At 29.3% G+C, this 8,829-nt stretch overlaps 1 long non-coding RNA gene across 1 annotated transcript; it reads left to right on the top strand.

Annotated features, from left to right (window-relative positions):
• On the top strand, nucleotides 7,115–7,731 carry LOC109131171. Its single transcript, XR_002036896.1, has 2 exons — nucleotides 7,115–7,384; nucleotides 7,566–7,731. It is a non-coding gene; the product is annotated as an uncharacterized LOC109131171 (long non-coding RNA).

Here is an 8,829-nt window from a genome sequence, read left to right as displayed (position 1 = left end):
AATAAAAAAAAAAAAAAAAAAACATGCATGGAGGGAACTTGTGATATGACATGCAGTGGACAATGGGGCCAATTGACCAATTGTATTTGTCGACTTTTTGCGATATTTTCTGATTTGTTTGGTTTGTCTAACTTTTAAGCATTGATTCTTTGATTCATTGTTCATTGACTTAAGCAACCATTATAGAAATGGATTTATGAACTCAATGAAAAAAGGGGATTTAAAATTTTGAGATAAGTCCCGCGCATGCATCGCACATGGAAGACTTGCGGCGATGGTATATGTACGTTGACATAGGATTAATGTACTATTTCTAACATATGATGTTCGTGTCGTGAGTAAGGTGAATTGTGAGATTTAATTTGAGCCTAATTACATAAGGGTATTATAATCATTCTGTGGAAATAATAAATATTTTTAATGATAGAAAATACTAAATCAAATTATAATTTCTAAATTTCATATTAAGAAATATATGTTGGTTACTTAAAAATACTCCATGAAATTTTGATTTGTGCAATTGATTAAGGTTCATGTAATGTTTTAACTGATAAATAGAAATTAATACATATATAGATGATATGTATAATACAGTAATAAACTGTCAATGTACATACAAAAGTTCTTTTTTATTATAAATAATTTGTTATTCATTTACTTTTTTCTTTCTCGACTAATAAATTACTTTTTTCTATAAACAATAAAAATTTATTATTGATTAGTATAAATAAGAAGTGCGGGTTATAGATTTCAATTTCCAGACGCATAATGGCGAGAATGAGCAATCTATATACTGTCTTGCAAGATATCTACCAGCAGAGTCCAGAGGCGAACCTTGGTACAAAGAAGGAAGGTCAGATGATCTGGGTAAATTTTTTAATTTCCCTAATTGTTATTGAGAAACAAACATATCTGCTCCATCGAAAAAAAACTTTGAATTATATTGGCCTAGTTCAAAAATCTTCTTAGGTTTGTTACTGGTAGAGTTTGTCAATAATGTTGACGAACTCGCAAAAACAGACTAGTGAAAGAGTACTTGATTTTACGCGTCGCGAACTCATATTTGTTCAAACTTTGTCAGACAAACCTTGTCTTTATTTATTACTAGATAAGAATCGCCCTTGTCCAAGTTTAAAGTTTTGTAAATTACATTATATTTTATAAAAATATTATAAAATTTGTTTTATGTTATTTATAAATTTTATGTTTGCTATAATATACATATTTATATCCATCTACAAATTTTTTATATATGTTACCATTAAAAGCGTATTTTTTACATCTAAATATATTGTATATTACAAATGTATTCTTTATCACCACCTAGAAAATGTTTGTATGAACACATTAAGCCAATTATTATGTCTTTTTACTTTCACTTTTGCATAGTATTTTTAATTGCTAATATTATTGGCTCAAAAAATATTTTAAATAAAAAATATATGACATAGTATAATCAATGATGTATCATCACAATAGTGTATAACCAACCATGGAGAGAACCTCGGCTCTGCCCTCCTCCTTATAGAGAGAATCTTGCGTCCATCCTCCTCCACCATGAAGAGAATCTTGGCTTCACATTCCTCCTTCAGAGAGATAACCTTGCGTTCAACCTCCTCCACCTTCTTCCCTTAGGGAAATAATCTTGCGTCCAACCTCCTCCACCATAGAGAGAACCTCGGCTATGCCCTCCTCATGTATGGAGAGAATATGTTTACGTCTTTTAGCTATCTTAAAATGGCTTGCTCCAACAACCTATGAAACTAAAGACCTTTTTCTAACGTCGCAAAATCTTTTGATAGTAACTAATGTTAAATTTTCTAATGTATTCGTGGAAGTGTTTTTCACACCATAATGTAGCATTTGTATCTGGAACGTCCAGAATGCCCATGACATGTTTTTTTAGTGGGCCCTACGTCTACTCCTGGTCCATCCATATCTGACGGCTGGTCTGTTAAGTCTGGGAGGCTTTAAATACTTGTTAACTGACCCTACAAATCACCATATGATATTTCCATGTGTTTTGTCCTCAATCGCACAGTTATGATAATCACTTCTCGAAATGTTACCCATCCTGAAACTACTCCAGCTCAAGTACGATTAACTCTGGAGTTCTCTCAGGACCCTTGATCGAAAAGATAAGTGCACTTTGGTGACATAGGTGGTCAAACAATTCTTTTAAACCTATCTGCAAACCAGGGTGTCACAGTCTCCGAACTCCTATGGATTTATCAACAACAATTTATGTTTTTCCAATCTATATATATATATATATTTTTGTTGTAAGCTTATGTTTGATTAGTCTATTTTATCTAACCATTAGTTTGATAAGCTTCTAATCCTTATCTCCCTTTGGGATTGAATGAATGGTAACAATTATGTTTGCACAAAAGGTTCTATGACCAACCCATCAAGGTTGAGAAATTAGAAAAACATTAACTTGACATATATATAGAAATAATAGAAAATTACAATCAAGATAATATATGAATCCCAAATAATTCAAAGGTGAAAAGATAAATTAACTCAAAAAAAAAGATAAATTAAATAAAACAATCTATAAATACTACATTAAATTTAAAAATAAAGTATTAGAAAAAAGACGCACATATTAATCTTACCTATTCCAAACTGAAAAAGGAGAAAGTAGGAGAAAATTTTGGTTCAAAAAAAATAAGAAAAAATAACCTTTCCATTAAAAGAGTTTTACCAATAGAACAAAGTTGAAAACAATATTTTTGAATAAATTATTTTGTTAGATGAAAAAATGAGACAATCTATGTTTATATAGAAGTGAGTATTTATAAAATTTAGAATTAATAATTAACTGTATATTTTCATTAATCTCATTTCTATTTTTTTTTGTAGAATTAATAACTTAAAATTAAAAATAAATGTTATAGTTTCAAATTTTATGATATATATGCATATATATATATATATATCTTCTTATAATTATTTTAAAAAAATATATATAATTTTTATATTTTTTGATATTTATCTTTTTACATTATTAATATTGTTTAAAACGAAATATATTTTTTTGTTGTAATCTCAAATCCCTCTTCTTAAATATTAACTTTTACACATGTCAAAATCTCAGATTGATATAAACTTGACACATGTCAAAATTTTATTAATGGCTAACTTTCAAAACCCAACTTTATAAAATAAGATAGCTCACGAATAAAGTCTTAAATTTATTATCATGTATATTTTATTTTTTATTAATTAAAATTCTATAAGGAAATTTTTTTTAACCCAAATAAGACTTCTAAAAAAATAAATAAGATTAAAAAAGCAGAGTTACGACGGTTCTGTCAATGGTAAGAGCTGTCCTATTAGCTTGTGCATTTTCCAACATCACCTTCTAAATAGGTTTATCATTGTGTATTTTAAATGAGGAAAGCCATGAATGACGTCTAACATGTCGTGCATGGCTCAAAATATGGGTTCGAATGGTCACTACAAAAAAAATGATGGTTTTACATCATTTGTATTAGTTGTTTGTATCATGTTTAAATGATGTTAATCACTTAAACAAATGATTTACATTTTGTTGATGCAAATAATTTGTATCATTTGAAATAAATATTTGTTTCAATTACTGAATTGATGTTCATTTACATCACTTATAAAAAATGTTACAATTTCTTACATCATTTTTACTAACTTGATATAAAATATTTGTATCATTTATCAAAACTAATGTAAAATAGTTATACCATTTTTAAAAGCATGATGCTAAAATCAATATTATAATAAATTATATGAAAATATTTTTCTGTAGTAAAATATTTAATTATTTATATTTTCAATCATATTAGTTTATATATTATATTGATATCTATAGTATATATTATTTCTACTATATTTATGAAGGTCCACAATTAGTTGTTATCCCACTAAACTTAAGTAATGACAATCAAATAGGTTTAAATATTTATAATAGATAGATCCCACCCCTCCTTAAGAAGTGGTCAATGTGGGATTGTAAAAATCCCACCTTAACTACCAAGGAAAGAAAAAAAAATTATTGACAACAATAAAAAATAAGTAATTACATTAATTCATTAATTCTTTCCTTGGCTTTTTGTTGACAATAAATAAATAAGTAAGTGATTTTTAATTATAGCTAGTGTAAATTAACATCAGTTTTTATCGATATAAATTTTGTATCATATTAAAAAGTGATTTCAATAAAATTAAAAGATTCATCAATTATCTAAACGATGTGAATCTATAATTTATATCAATTTTTTTTAAAAGTGATACAAACGCATACAGGTTAAATCAATTTTATTTAATTGATGTCAAATTAGTTTATTAAAACATCACTTTAATAATCGATGCTTAATATATTTATTTGTTTCATTTTTAAATAAGTAATTCAAAGTAACATTACTTAGTTTTATGATACAACTAGGTTTTGAACTCACGCTACGCGTGGATATATTTGATATATTTTGATGAAAAATATATATGATTGATGACGGTAATAAAATATTATCTTATAAAAATTTAAATTAGTATTAAGGAAAAAAGTTAAATTTCAGATACACAAAATTTTGAAATATAAAAATCAGTTGTGTTATAAAATCAAATCTGATAACAAAAAAATTATGAACTTAACTCGACATCCAGGCGAGGCGAATTAAACTGATGACCTCACATATCCTAAACTATTTCTTTGACCACTAGAAAACAAAACAGTTTTATCNTTTAACTCGTTTTCATATTTAATTGATCGCTACCACCTATGTTTTTGTGTGTTTTTATTCAATGTTTTCTTATTCTTCATATTATTTCTTGTCATTTCTATTGTCAAATTTCGTGGTAATCGTCATCATTACTTTTACCGTCTGGTTCTTCGATATACTCTTTTTCTTCTTCATCCTCGCCAACTTCTTCACTTTCTTCCACTAAAAAACATTTTTTTAGACTATCACACAACTTGTTAATCCATCAAACTCCAAGAACAAAATCATTTCTTTTCTCATAAAAAATAAAATAAAATAAAATAAAAAATTAATGAAAAAATATCAGCTTATCTATAAAATCATACACAAAAATATGTTGTACAACTCATAAGAAATAAAAAGTACAAACGTAGATAAATAAGATAATTTATGTTTTACATAAATATTTATAATATTTTAAACTTTTAAAAGGTTTCAAAATATAAATTTTGAATCTTTTAAAAAGTTTCAATATTTCTAATATTTTAAACTTTTAAAATTTAAAAATTATAATATTTAAAAACTTTTTAAAAGCTAAGAACTTTTAAAAGTTTCAATATTTATAATATTAAAACTTTTAAAATTTTTAAATATTATAATTTATTTTTTTCAGACTTTTTAAAGTTTTAATTTGATCAAATAAAAAACCGGATCAAACCGAATATACTTTTAAACTTGGACGCCTGATAAATCAAGATTTCCTGTTCATTCGTTGTTGGAAGCATATTAATCTTATTTATATTGGTTCTGAATCATTGTCTAAAAAATTTCTAGCTGATGTGGGATATTGTGCATAGTTCTTTTATTTCCATAAATTTAAAATTTTCATTTTTCAAAAAAATTCTGGAAATTTAAAAAATGTTAATGAATGATATGTCAAATCCTGAATGGTTGTTTAAAATAATTCTTAATATAGAAAATTCTGGAGATTTTAAAAAATGTTAATTAGTGAAGTGTCTAATCACAATTGGAGGTTTAAAATCCTATGTGGACGCCTTTAGGAGCTTATAGCTCCTACTTTTTATTAGTATAGATTTAAGTGATACAATATACCCATTTTTTGTATTGGGTAACCACCGATTTAGTAGTGCAGGACAAAAAATTTGCTAGTGTGGTACGGTTCAACTGCAGTACGTGCGGGACAAATGTATTTGCGGGACAAGTGCGGTTATTCCAAAATAAGCGGTACAAAATAATGTTTAATTGGTGAAAACCAATTGGCAGTGCGGATTTCATATTATTTTATTAATAAGTAGTATAAGTATATATTTTCATTTGTTTTGTATTAATAAATATATATTTTAATTTCTGAATTTAAAATACCAAAAATTATTTAAAAATAAATTTTAATATACATATTTATTATCGAATCAGTTACTAGTTCAATCATAAAAAAATACAACACAATAAAAAAAAAGAACCATTATCAAGCTCTTTGAATTACAAATCTATTCATAATATCAATCTTTAGTTCCAAATTGGTTTAACTAACAATAATATCATAAATTATATTATTTTTTTTAAACAACAATTGAGTTATATATTTTTTTGTTAGTATAAAAGACTTGTTAAAAATAAGTAAAAAACATTACCAAAAATAATAGTGAGAGAGAAAGAGAGAAATAATAGTGAGAGAAAGACTTTGTTCTCTTTATAAATATATCTATTAGTTATATTAATCAAAAAGTATAATATCTTCTGCAGTTTTTGTAAATCCACTGGGTAAAAACTTGTTTGATTTGAAAAGCGGTTCATGTCTTTGTCTAGTGGTTAATTCCAAAATTTAATTTTGAAAAACGCCCAGTTACAATAATTGTGCTGAATGGTGAAATTTTGCGTTATTTGATAAACTCACAGAAAATGCTCCGCACTTTTGTTCTCCATTCACCACCTATATCTTATAGTTGTTGGTTTTGTCAACTCTTTAGTCTTTTTGTCCACACATATCTTCATTTATCACCATTGTTTCTTTGTATACTTAGAGCATTTATAGTGGGGATTGCTAATTAAGTGACTTATTAATAAAAAATTAATATAGTGATGAGAGAGAAGAAAAGAACAAAAGAATCTGTGCTCAAATTACTCTAGCAAGAAACGGTTCTCTCAACAATTTAAGAGCTGTCATTAACATAGTGGTTACAATTAAAAAAAAGATAATAAATATATAAATATGATTAAAATAATTTTTTTTTAAGCAAAGTTTATAGGGTTAGTCTGTTGGTGATGGTCTTCGACGACATAATTTTGACTGGAAAGAGTGACAAAATTGCTCAACAGTTTTTCACTTGTCTTGCATAACATTTCTTGGTCAAAGATTTAGGCGATATAAACCTTTTCTTAGCATCGAAGTCACATATTCCACCAGAGGACTTTACCTCATGTAACACGAGCATCGATCTTCTCACAAAGACCAAGGTGGCTAAAGCCAAAACAACTTTGAAAACCTATGATGTCTTTACTAAAAGCTCACACTTATCTAACGAGAGAGCACTTCATGATCTAATCGAATATCACACTGTTATTGGCAGCAAACGTGACTATTGTCAGTTAGCTTTTGCTAACCCACAAGATAGACTTTATTGCGGTGAAGCTACAATAAAAAGAGAAATGAGTGCTATTATACATGATTGGCATCTCATATCGTGGTATCTTCCTTGAACGTAGCAACATATAAGTTTTTTTTTGTTGGTATCAAGTATATCATGTATAAAAAAACTTGTTTATTCTTAGATTCGAGAGAAGTCGCGCGCGTGGATCTCACTCACAACGATTTCTCTTTCAAAACACTTTTTTTTTTCTGATCACAATCTCATGCTCCGTCGGTAGGGTTCTCCGTTGATTCTGGCGACGAAGAGGACCCTGTGGCTCATGGTGCTTCATCCGTAAACCGCTGCATCAGCTAGGCAAAGATCTCATATCAAAATCAAGGGAGAAGTTTCTACGAGACACTGTCGGTGAGAGCTCCATCGTCGGTGTAGCGACGCAGAACAGAGGAAGGAGATTCACGGTGAGGAACGAGTGAGGATAGTGGTTAGATCTGAAGACTGGAAATTCTGGAAGTTTCGCTACGCCGTTGTTCGATAGGGGAGGTCGTCTGCGGCAAGGCGGAGCTAAGCCACCATTGAAGGTTTGCAGATCTACTCCCTACCACTATTCCTCTCTCACGACTAAGCTTGGATCTCCTCGACAAAGGTAAGCTCGGTTATCTTCTTCCTCGTCAACTACAGTTCTACGGTGGCGGGATGACAACGGATCCTAGATCACCATCTCTGTTCGACTCACAGCGTCCAGACACACTGGAGGTCCTGTTCCGGTGTGTATCCGCAATTCTTGGACGGCAGCTCCGACAGAGTTTTTCTTTGGGGATTAGGATTTCATGTACCTGTTTAGGAAACCGAGTTGGTTTTGTGTTCTGTAATTTTGTTTGATTTGATGTATTCGGTTTAGGCCCTAAGAGAATTGTAATGGGCCTAAATCCGGAAATAGCCATTAGACACTTATTTATATAAATTGAATACTCTTTAACATTAAAAAAATATCATGTATATACTTTAATATATAGGACATGCTATATTATGGTCTTGAAAGAAGCAACATAGTTTGCTTTTTCCACCGAAATCCGACGAGTATCATTTGTTGCAACGAGGTCGCGGCGCATGAGCGTCGTGAATCTCATGTTCCACTCTTACATGAAGGCTCGACTATTACTTCTTTCGTTCGTGATGACGTCCAAAATCTAGTCAGATACTTGAATTTTTAAAGCCAACATTTCTGGTTGGATCCATAAAAAGTAGTTCGTCGATACGATAGGACCGGCATGACTAATTTAGGTAATTTAATTACACTTTCGGTATGGTTGAAACAGAAACCGAAACAGAAACCATCAAATCAGAATCATGTTTTTACTCTTTTGACCTTCCTAAATCAGCCCTTCCTAGATTCTCTCCTAAAACAGAGAAGCTAGATACAGAGTTGGATTGAACAGAGACTCTCGCCAAACGTTGCTTCCTTGGGAGACCTACAAAGTTTTCTTTTTGTATATCGTTTAAGTGTGTTTCCTCTCCAACTTCACCAAACTAATTTCGCCACG

Source organism: Camelina sativa, chromosome 3 (genome assembly GCF_000633955.1).
Source record: "Camelina sativa cultivar DH55 chromosome 3, Cs, whole genome shotgun sequence".
Taxonomy (NCBI): domain Eukaryota; kingdom Viridiplantae; phylum Streptophyta; class Magnoliopsida; order Brassicales; family Brassicaceae; genus Camelina; species Camelina sativa.
Note: the sequence above shows the minus strand (reverse complement) of the source record. Positions and strands in the feature narration are given on the sequence as shown.